General features: G+C 42.8%; 1 long non-coding RNA gene across 1 annotated transcript in view; it reads right to left on the bottom strand.

The window, feature by feature from the left end:
- LOC308594665 overlaps positions 1–11509 on the bottom strand; it is a 42400-nt gene extending 30891 nt beyond the window's left edge. The window contains exon 1 of the long non-coding RNA XR_014011539.1: positions 11278–11509. This is a non-coding gene — a long non-coding RNA (uncharacterized lncRNA). The remainder of the gene's footprint in view (positions 1–11277) is intronic.
- Positions 11510–12310: the final 801 nt, after the last annotated feature.

Below are 12310 nucleotides of genomic sequence, written 5' to 3'. Positions count from 1 at the left end.
ATTTGTGTAGTATTGGCAGGATGAACCTAACTCGTATGTCTGTAAAATATTGGCAGTGAAAGAAGACATGGTCAGGAGTTTCTGGTTGCCCTGAGCCACGTATGAAGAAACTGCTACTTTATTTTTGAGTGACCCTGTTTTCTTTCCAGTATGTTCACTATGAAGATGAAATCTCTTCCCAACATTCTGCCCCTCTCTCAGTGGTTCCCTGTTAGTTCTGTAGCCTTAGTATGGATGTGATGAGGAGGAACATCTCATTCTTCCCCAGTTTAATATTATTTTTCTTTCATTCTATTTATCTGTTGTCCAACAACAATAGTTCTCAACAGACATACAACGTTGTGTCAGATTTGATGGCCTTCTAGCTTCTTATAAAACAAATATGAAATTGTGCACTGTTGAGATATATCACCTAAGCTATTTCTGCACTTGCAGGAATGAACTGTTTACCATATTCCATTTGCTCCTATGCAAACCTCTATTTCCTTATGACAGATGGGAATCCCAATGGGGGCAAACCATCCCAAGTGACATTACAAGCTACAAGCTTCCTCTAGGCTGGTGAGGATTGGAAGAGGAGAAGAGATCACATAATCACACCTATCTTCTTGCTCCAAATAAGGAACTTAAAAATAAATTGACTGAGTGCCGGTAAAAGAAGAAGAAAAATTTAACACCTTTATTGCATGCAACTATTGAAACCTGGTCTTTGCAGATATTTTGCTTAATAAGGAAGGTGAAAAAACATTCAGCACTATGACCAAGCAATCAATAAAGGAATTACGAAAGAAAGATTTTGTATAAACATTTGAGTAAAGTGAAGAGAGTTTTGATTCACATTTAAAGGCAAGCCTACATGATTTGTACCGTCCTAAAACAATTTGTACTTTCCAAAACAATACTCAAATCAAAACAGACCTATCCTTTAAAATGTGCAGTTATCTGAATTTTGCCATACACTTGCAAATACCAATGTGCAGCCAGTTCTCCAGGCGGGCAATGTGTGCAAATATGTAGAGATAAAGTGTGCAAGAATTCATGAAAATAACATACAAAAGTGTATTACCTTAAAAGATCCCCCCCAAAAAATGTATTTATTTGTTAAATGGAAGGTGGTGCAAGCTTGTTTTCTCCTGCTCTGGAAGCTATGACCCAAACCAATGAATTCAAGTTATGAGAAAGGAGATTCTGACTAAACATCACAACGAATTTTCTGACAGTAAGAGCTGTTAGACAGACTCCTTCAAGCGGTGGAGGACTCTATGTTACTGGAGATTTTAAGCAGAGGTTGAATGGCCACCTGTCATGTATAATTTAGTTGAAACACCCCAAAGGTTGTTGAGTTTTGTTTAGTAAAACCCCCATTGCTGGTTTTCCAGAATATTTGCCCAATTTCCAAAAAAGTAATCCAGGATGCCATTTTTGGAGGTGAATTCCAGGACATGTCCTGGAAAATCAGGACGTTTGATAGCCCTAGACTAGATGTTCCTCAGGTTCATTTCCGATTCTACAAGTATATGACTCTAGAGCCAGTATGGTGTAGTGGTTAAGAGCGGTAGACTCGTAATCTGGTGAACCGGGTTCGATTCCCCTCTCCTCCGCATGCAGCTGCTGGGTGACCTTGGGCCAGTCACACTTCTCTGAAGTCTCTCAGCCCCACTCACCTCACAGAGTGTTTGTTGTGGGGAAGGAAGGGAAAGGAGAATGTTAGCCGCTTTGAGACTCCTTCGGGTAGTGATAAAGCGGGATATCAAATCCAAACTCTACGATCGCCCACAAACAAATCTGGAAAATGGTTAATTACAACTAGACATGGTCTAACCAGCTTTCTCTAAGCAAATCAGGATAAATCCTCAATATATGATAATCCAGAGGAGCCCCATATCTAGTCAGAAACACCCCAAAGGCAACACAGCACAGATGATATGGCAACACTCTTCTTGGGCAAGGTGTTTCAGCAAGTGGTTGTCCAACAGTGCCAGATACTCTTGGATGAATCTGATTTTCCAGATCTGTTAGGCTTGGTTTTGGCACGGAAATTCTTGCTTCCAGGAGAGAAAGTGCAACCCTGTTGATTTTCTCCTGTTTAATCCTCACTGACCTGGCCCTTATAAACATGTCTGGAAATGTGAAACATCTACTGCCACGTCTTAATTTACAATGGCCGGAGGAGAAGCATTACCTCCAAGTCTACCACTCCATTGCCTTCCCACAAGACAATAAATGTACCACTTCCTGAAAAACATCCTACCTTTTCATGATGTAAGGCTCTATGTTCTCCCTCTGATGTTACAATGTGTCAAGAGTTAATGTGAATTATAACACAAATTCACTGCACATCGAAGGGAAAGGTAGCTTCCCTTTGGTTCGACATGACAGATTTGCAGGCTTCATTAAAGAAAATAAAGTTTCTAGACCTGTTTTCAGAGGAAGCTCTGGTTCTATAAATCAGTGTATTCCTGCATTGTGTGTTTTGCTCCCAGATGGACAGGAATAACAATGCCAGCAGAACTGTATGAACTGCCTTTATTCATCTTAATGGCATATTCACTTCAAAGCCAAGTGCAAGCTACTTAAATGCTAACGCAGTAAGTTTGCCTCCCACAAATTTCCCACCTCCAGATACAAAAATAAATAGGATGTATGCTGAGTGCAACTAGCTTCTAACAGGAGCAAGTCTTCATTGCACTGAAGTGTAACTTCAAAATGTAAATAAAAGGAATAGGATATATGAAACTGGAGACTAACATTGGGGTACCAGCTGCTTGCTTTATTTATTTATTTATTTATTTATTTATTTATTTAAACTTTAAATAATCAATGGCCATTCCCCTCCACCTCATACTGGAATCATACATCAGGAGTACAAAACAAAATGAAAGAAAATAGAAGTAAAAAAAGATCCATGGGCAATACAGAGATAAACTCTTGCACTAGTACAAGGATCAATGCTAACACAATGGGATTTCCCCACACCCTGTGCATGAGCCCCACGCCATCCCAAAATCTGGTTTGGATGGATGGGCAGAACCACAGAACAGGTTTAGGGGCAACCATGTGTAGGAAGATCAAAAGAAGATCAATTCTATCCATTCTTAAGGAAGTCAGCCCTGAGGGCTCACTGGAAGGACATATCGTGAAGCTGAGGCTCCAGTACTTTGGCCACCTCATGAGAAGAGAAGACTCCCTGGAAAAGACCCTGATGTTGGGAAAGATTGAGGGCACAAGGAGAAGGGGATGACAGAGGACAAGATGGTTGGACAGTGTTCTTGAAGCTACCAGCATGAGTTTGACTAAACTGCGGGAGGCGGTGGAAGACAGGAGTGCCTGGTGTGCTCTGGTCCATGGGGTCACGAAGAGTCGGACACAACTAAACGACTAAACAACAACAACATGTGTAGGAAAGGGAGGGAAATATCCTGTTGCACAAGGAAAAACCCTTATGCTAATGGATCATTCCCCTCACTATATACAACTCCAGATACAGGGAACTCCCCATTTACACAGGGATTACGTTCTGAGGTACTGCATGTTTGCACAAAATGGCTTGGGTTTGTCATCACTAGATGATTTGATTGTCATCATCAAGATGGCAATGTGGTGTGTTTAGGTGCCATCTCTTTAAAAAGGCTTAAAAAACTGTCACGGAATTCTACTCAGTATTGATCCACAGCAGATTCCAACGTATAGTTCAGTGTTTCCCAACCTTTTTTGGGCAAAGGCACACTTGTTTCATGAAAAAAATCTCGAGGCACACCACCATGCCAGATGGGGAAAGGTCACTTTTTACTTATGTAAAAAAAATAAAAAAAAATAGTAACAGCATAGAAGGTAATGGTTAGGCTAGCATCCCTCTTCCAAATATGCTAGGTTTTTATTTGCAGGGACTGTTCTACAGGGGAAAGCATTCAGCACTGTCATTCTCCCATCTGCCATCTGAATTGGTACTATTCTGGGTCAACTTACTCTGCTGCATGTGTAGATGAAAATGGCACCAAGTGTGGGGGAGGGGGCAGAACAGGTTTCAGATACAGGATATTAAGCATACACGTACTTCAGATTGAACTGGTTGCTTGCTTTGCAAGTTTTCATTTCCCAAATGACTGCCTTGGCAAGCGCAATACCTACCAGGCTCAACGCCGGTCTCGCGCTGCCGCTTCCCGCGCTCTCAAGGACCCGGGAGGAGGAAGGCGTGAAGGGAATCCCGAAGGCGCGAAAACCTCGCGCATGCACAGGCCTTCCGCCTGCGACAGCCCAGTAGGCCGGCCGAAGCGAGCTAGCGTGCGGCAGAGCGGCGATGGGATGTGGGAGGGAGCTCGCTCGCCGCCCCGCGTGTGCCTATGTGGGGCACGTTACAGCCCCGTGACGTCAGCGCCACGCAGGCAGCCAGGCAGGCAGACGGCGAGAGCCCCGCGCTGGGCGGCCTCTCCTCGCCGCCGCCGCCCCGCCTCTCGCCGCCCGACTCGCCCGCCTCCCTCCCACGGCACACCAGGGAACGTCTCGCAGCACACTAGTGTGCCGCAGAACACCGGTTGGGAAACACTGGTATAGTTAGCAGAGTAAAAACTTAGACACATTGCAGGATTCCCCAAAAACAGACCAGAGGCAATTAATATTTCATCCAGCAGGGCTTTACTGCTGCTGAAGGCAAATGAGCATCATGGCCACAAATCCAATACATTCAGGAATGGCACTGTCCATAAGAAATCGAGTTGCATCAGACTTAACTTAAACTTACAACAACTTATAATAAGTCTAAGCTTTAACACTAAGTATACTATGTACAGAACACCACACCAGAAGGAAAAGAGATAGAAAGATAAAGTGAAACCCAGGCTCCTTCTGGCTTTACTTTTACAGTCAGCATGACCTTGACAGAAAGAGATAACAGAACCAGTTTAAGCCAGCTGTACTCAGCTTCTCCGAAGGAATAACCCAAACATCAGGAACCTTCTGCTTGTTTCTTTCACACAGAGAGGCTTCCAGAACCCTCTTGAATTAATTAGAATAGGAAAGATCTCTACACATCAGATCAATACTTTCTGTACTAAGAAATGCAAGCTGACAAAAACTCCTCAAAGAAAAATATCAAAAAACTTCCTAAGAAAAGATCTCAAAAAAGTTGTGCAGAAACTCCAAAAGCTTTGCCAAACTCCACCACAATCTCTCCCTCCAAATCTCCTTTCTCAAACTCCAACTTACCATATGCCTCAACGGTCAGTGCAAAGGCTCCTGGCATTGCTAGGTGCTGTTCACACACTTTTTAAAAAGCCTTCCCATGCTCTTTTAGGGCTATTTTTGTCATTTTTGAAGTCATTTTCAGGTCCGTGGAGATGCCCGAGTGTGCAGTCGTGCATTCCTTGAATGTGTGTAAATGTGGAGTTGCCTTCACCTACTATTCCACTGCCCTAGACATCAGTGCAGGCTGCCTCAGAGTAAACCAATTTATATTTGCCCCTTCTCTTAGGCCCTAGGCCTGTAGCATCATTTCCATGGGATGTTTTTGAGGTAATGAAAAACAGGGAAACATACTGGACTGAGGTTTTGGTACGATCTGAGCACGCTCAAGAACTGGGGTGAAATACAATACAGAGGTTAAACTTAATCCTGCAATAAAAATCTAACAGACCACGAGGAATTTCCTTTGTTTATAGACTGCTAGTATGCATGCTCTCACTGTTTGCAATTCGGACCAATTACAGCATGTGCATATCAATGAGAGAGAAACAAAAATATCTGATTGGGTAACTGAATTTGTAATTTCTGCAATGAATATCAAAACTGTTGGATCTTTTGTTCATGGTCCAGTCTTTGGTCCAGCAGAGCAATCCCACTGGCTCAAAACTTCTGTGCAGAAATAAACTTGGACTCCTTTTTCACAAACCCCGCCTCATGTGATGCCTGGTCTACTCGTGAGAAAGGGAGCAGGTTTTCCTGCAACATTTTGTTGCACGTTAGAAGTGAATGCTGCTGGGCTGCAGAGGGCAATCTACTTTCCATTCACAGCAGCACCAAAGTCCCCTACATAGAGTTCTGAGAATCACAAAAGTCACCAATGACGCCTTCTGCCATTGCTAGGGAGACGTCATCACGACCAGCAAGTCCACCTGCAAATCCATCCATTGTGTGCCAAGCTCTTAGCATCACCACTCACCAAAGAAACACCTAGAAGGTGCTTTATGAAGATGACACAAAAAAGCATGGCCTATCCTATCCTGCAATACCACCTTTGTCAACCTGGTGCCCTCCATACATCATGGACTGCAACTCCCATCATCCCCAGTCAACATAGCTTACTGGGGTTGACAGGAATTGTACTTTGGAAGGGTACCAGGTTGGCAAAGGCAACTATACTATATCAACACATGCAAGACACACAGTTCTAACAGTTTGTTTATTTTAAAAAATTGTGACTGCCGTCGATCAGCCCAGTTATTTTTTCCCAATATTGCAAAGGCAATATGAAATTAATGTTGCTGGATGCAGAAATAAGAATAATTACTTTTAATCAGGCTACGCTGTTTGACATTTCAAGTTAGTATGTCGTCACTTGAAATGGCTTCCAAAATTGATCACACTATTAGTAGGTAGATTAATTTCTGGAAGACCAGGGTAAGTCTGATACCGAAGTCTGTTGTTTAGTTTTACAGACATAAAGACTCTTCACCTTATATATTCCATAGATCCACAGAGGGCAACTGGCAACCCAGTCAGCCAAATTCAGCCCCAAGGCCTAATATTTTGCCCCGGTGACTATTCAATAAACTTCCTGTTTTTATTGTCTGCCTTAAACAGGATAGATTGAGATTGTATGTATGGGGGGAGGGTGTCAAGTACTTGAGATGCTGCAATGCACAGGTTGTGGGGGTTGGCGATTCATGAATTGTGTATGTCTGGCCTACAGTGATATGGCTAGATCAAGTGGATAGCTCAACGTCTTCGATTTGCACCTGCTCGACCTCTCTGGATGTTTACACAGAAATAGCTGAAGGAAAGAAAAGGAACACTGAAAGCTGAAAATGTGAGAACCCTGAGCCTGTACTATTGAGCATTGGGTGGATATGCAAGCCTTTTGTGCAGTTTGTACTCAAAACCCATCTATTAATGGGAGGGATGTATGAGAGATCCAATTCCAAAATGACTATTATGTTATACTCTCAGACATTTCTCCAATGAAATTAAGGACATCTTACCATAACTTCCAACATTTCTCCAATGTAAATAGGGGAATCCTACCATACCCTCCAACATTTCTCCAATGAAAATAGGAACGTCCTAAGGAAAAGCAGGACATTCAAGGAACAACGACGGCTTCTCTAAATCAGAACAGCCCTGGAAAATAGGGGAACTTGGAGGGTCTCCTACTATTGTATAGAGGCATGGATATCAGTACTCATGTTCTTTGTTGCAGGCTGTCTAATGCTTCCTTGCAGCTACTGAGTGCAGGGCACACACACTTGCTACCATGAAAAGATCAACAGTCTTAGCCCAGTGTGGCTAGATGTTCTTCAGCCATTGAGGACTGCAGCTTGGATTTGGCCAATGTAATGGAAACTTTCCTAGCACTGCATCAGCTCTGTGAGATTTCATCTCAGGCTTGGTCACTTGATCCATCCTTGTGCTCTGTATGAGAAGGCAGAGCTACATACAGGGATGGGGCTCAAAAGGGGAGCAACACCAGCCTTTTTGTTGATCCATTGACTAACTTCTTCTCTCCAGTGGCAAGCAAAAGCCTAAAGATCTGAGACAGACAGACAGATAAAAATAAAGAATATACTGTTCACTGTCAAAATACCATATTTTTCGCTCTATAGGACGCACTTTTTCCCCTCCAAAAATTAAGGGGAAATATGTGTGCATCCTATGGAGTGAATGCAGGCTCCTTGGCTTCAGTGATAGCAACGCGAAGCCTCCGAAGCACAGAGGGAGCGCTCCCTCCACGCTCCGGAGGCTTCGCGTTGCTTTCGCTGAAGCCTGGAGAGCAAGTTCCAGACTTCAGGGATAGCTGCCTGAAGCCTTTGGAGTGCAGTGCGAGTTCCTGTTGCACTCCGGAGGCTTCAGGTTCCTTTTGCTGAAGCTGGGAGAGCAAGACTCTCCCGGCTTCAGCAGAGAGGGACAGCTGTGCAGCGCCCCTTCAGCGAAGCGAGAGGAGAAATGGAAGGGGCTCCGTTTCTCCTGCCGCTTCACTGAAGGGGCGCTGAGCAGAGAGGGGGAGATTTTTTTTTCTTGTTCTCCCCCTCTAAAACAAGATGCGTCCTATAGAGTGAAAAATATGGTAGTCATCTAAGCAGTTTGCAAGTAAAAAAAAAATCCAGGGTGTGGGTTTTTTCAGCCAGAACTCACTAGAACTCAGTTCTGGCACCTCTCAGGTGTATTCCATTGCCATTCTAAGATAATGAGGAGGCATTCATGGTGAGTTCCAGCACCTCTTTTTCTAGAAAAATAGCACTGATAAAAACAACTGTGCGAACGTCAAAATGCAAATATTCATAATTAAAATGTGCGCTAAAACAATCCCATTAATACATTAAAAAATAAACAAGAAGGCTCAGGTTGAGAGGTGGAGGAAATGCCTATGGAAATAGGTGCATCTTCAAAAGCAGCTGCAATGGCAATGCAGATGGGTTGTGCCATTTCCCCCCAGCAGGGAATACATTTCATAATACTGGTTACACCTGTGCCAAAGTCTGCTTCCATATCATCACAAGAGGATGGTGGTAGAAAGATTAAACTGGACTCCATTTGTGGGGCTTAATGCCCTCACTAGGCAATGGAGAGTGAATTCTATTTTTTTTTTAAAAAAAAAATATTTATTAAGGGTTTGGAAAATACAGAAAAAGAAAAGGAACAATAAAAAAATTTAAACAAATCAAACAGTACCTTACAATACATCAAAAAAGAAAAAAACCCCAAAAAAGAACAAAAAACAATACAATAAAACAGCAAAACAGCAAAAAAAGAACACAAACATTTAAAAACACACCCAATCTTTCCATGTCTTTACCTTTCATATACTTGTTTCATCGACCTCCTCACACCTCCCTTCTTTGTATTCTAGTTCAATTAGCTATTTCAGCAAGTCCTTTCCATCTTTCTCAATTTTCAATCTAAAATTTAACTTAAGACAGTCTAACCTTAGATTTTCCACTTTGGTCCATTAACAATCTATTTTTACTTAGCTCTTTATAACATTTCTGCTAAAGCCATCAAATCCTTTCCATCTTTCACTATTTTCTGTCATTTAATTGTCTTAATTTATTTTAACCTTATCTTACCATTAAAATCCTAAAACTTATATTTACTTAGCTCCTTATAACATTTCTACTAAAGCCATATAATTTCATTCCAACAATTTTTCTAACACTCATTAACTTAACAATATTTCTCTAAATAAATTTTAAAACTTTTTTCCAATGTTCTTCCACCGTCTCTTCACCCTGGACTCGGATTCTGTCAGTCCTTTCTATCAATACCATATGGTCCATCAACCTGGTGATCTTCTATCTGAGGCTCTTAACTCTTTTCCATGTCCCTTCTGCAGGTCTTCTTCATTGGAGAGTGAATTCTAAAGCAGAAACTGCACTGCTAAATGGTGAGTCAATGGTCAGTGCTCCCTGCATTGTCTTTACCACAGAGGGTCCCAGAAAGCCATATCCTTGGCCCAGAGATGGAAAGAAGATAAAGTCCCTACCAGAGATCAAATTGGTGGATTGTGCCGAAATGACAGGAAGAATCAGAAATCAGGAATACCAAGATTTTAATAAGGAATGGAGCCAATTGTTAACTTATCTTAAAAACCATTGCAAACAGTTAAACTTGTTAGTAGGATTGGAATAACACTTCTAGTTTTGTGGTGAATTATGGACATAATGGAGATGTAAAAGATCTGGATCATCATAAAAGATGAAGGAGGAAATGATGAAGGGGAGGAGGGAAGTTTAGGAGATTCTCTGGAATCTTGTTTCTATGTTGTATGTTGGATAAAGGTAAAGGTAAAGGGACCCCTGACCATTAGGTCCAGTCATGGCCGACTCTGGGGTTGCGGCACTCATCTCGCTTTATTGGCCGAGGGAGCCGGTGTATAGTTTCCAGGTCATGTGGCCAGCATGACTAAGCCGCTTCTGGCGAACCAGAGCAGCGCACAGAAACGCCGTTTACCTTCCCGCCGGAGTGGTGCCTATTTATCTGCTTGCACTCTGACGTGCTTTTGAACTGCTAGGTTGGCAGGAGCAGGGATCGAGCAACGGGAGGTCACCCCGTTGTGGGGATTCAAACCGCCGACCTTCTGATCGGCAAGTCCTAGGCTCTGTGGTTTAACCCACAGCGCCACCCGCGTCTCTGCATGTTGGATATGTGAGTGTAAAATTTTAATCTGAAAACCAAATAAATAAATTTATATAAAAAGCAACAACAGAAAGCCGACCTCAGAACTACCCCAAGACTCCAGTCCTGAATGTGAGTCACAGTCACCCTATAGTAACTCACCAGCTTGTTAAAGCCATCGTTGCACATGTTCCCCCAAAGTTGTAGTATTTGTTCTTTCCATTTACAACAGAACATTTCATTCAAATGGTGTTTCGTTTCCTTACTGAAGTGGCATGAGAGCTAACCACTGTAATTTAAAACTATTATTAGAAAGCTTAAGTTCCCAGTTAATAAAAGCCTTTTTATAAAGTTAATAATGGGTTTCAGGCCTATAAACCTTAGAGGGTAACATTAAAATTAGCTGGCAAGGGAAACTTGGTAGATGGAAGTGTAAATACTGGCTGTGAACAAAGGTGCTAATTCTTCTACCTACTCTATTGTTCCCCACCATTTTCTTCCCATACCACTAACATTATCTTGGTATCGGCACTGAGCAAGCAGAATAGAGAGTAGCTTTATTCATGGCCATATACAGCTCAGGCCAGGAGAGACATTCAGATCAGTTCAGATTTAAATGCAAACCTTCTTCCCAAGACGATACATAAACTGAAACGAGCCTTCAGAGAATTTGCACTCCTCTGAATTTTGTGGTGCAGGTCTCCAATGGAAAAATGTGGGAAGGGTTGCATGAGAATACATATATACACAAAAGCAACATACACAAATGTATTATATTGGGGGAGGGAGTGCATTGCAAAAATGTGCATATTAGGCAAAATGTTAGGCTTAAAAGCTAATGCACAGTCATGAAGATTTTTGCAAACTGATGCAGAAATGCGGTGAATGGAATTTAAGATTGGAAAAAGGAGAAACTGAAAGGAACAGCTCTATCCATCCCTTTCTACAGCCTACCTCTCACACCTTTGCACTGGCTGAATCTCCACAGATATTACTCTACCACCTTTGATGGGGCCCAAGGTCTTAGGTCACTTCAACAGCACACGTGGCAAGTTAATAATTAAATTAGAGGCTGAGCTGAAGATGGGGAGAACTGCTTCAATTCTCTAGTCAGGGAGAAATCACTAACTGGTTAAACTAGTGATGACAACCCATCTATTGCAGAAGTGGAGGACCTGCTAGGATGGCCACTCCCTGCAGACTGATGGATCCATGCTGGTTTCCTTGGTTGATAGGGTGGCTCAGACAGATGACATAACTGTTGCCAAGCACCATCTCATAATTGCTGTCAAGTGGTAGAGCTCAACTGACCAAACCAGGTGAGGGTAGATGATGATGATGATGATGATGATGATGATGATGATGATGATGATGATAATAATTTATTTGTACCCCACCCATCTGGCTGGGTTTCCCCAGCCACTCTGGGCGGCTTCCAACAAAGATTAAAAATACATTAAAATGTCACACATTAAAAGCTTCCCTGAACAGGGCTGCCTTCAGTTGTCTTCTAAATGTCAGGTAGTTGTTTATCTCTTTGACATCTGATGGGAAGGCATTTCACAGGGTGGGTGCCACTACCGAGGAGGCCCTCTGCCTGGTTCCCTGTAGCTTTGCTTCTCGCAGTGAGGGAACGGCCAGAAGGCCCTCAGAGCTGTCCCTCAGCATCTGGGCAGAATGATGGGGGTGGAGACGCTCCTTCAGGTATACTGGGCTGAGGCCGTTTAGGGCTTTAAATTTCAACACCAACACTTTGAATTGTGCTTGGAAACATACTGGGAGCCAATGTAGGTCTTTCAAGACCGGTGTTATGTGGTCTTGGCAGCCACCCCCAGTCACCAGTCTAGCTGCCGCATTCTGGATTAGTTGTAGTTTATGGGTCACCTTCAAAGGTAGCCCCACGTAGAGTGCATTGCAGCAGTCCAGGCAGGAGATAACTAGAGCATGCACCACTCTGGTGAGACAGTCCAATGGATCTCAAACCGTT

This window comes from Podarcis bocagei (genome assembly GCF_964188305.1).
Source record: "Podarcis bocagei genome assembly, chromosome: 9".
NCBI lineage: Eukaryota > Metazoa > Chordata > Lepidosauria > Squamata > Lacertidae > Podarcis > Podarcis bocagei.
The sequence above is the reverse complement of the archived record's forward strand: the minus strand, read 5'-3'. Positions and strand labels throughout refer to the sequence as shown.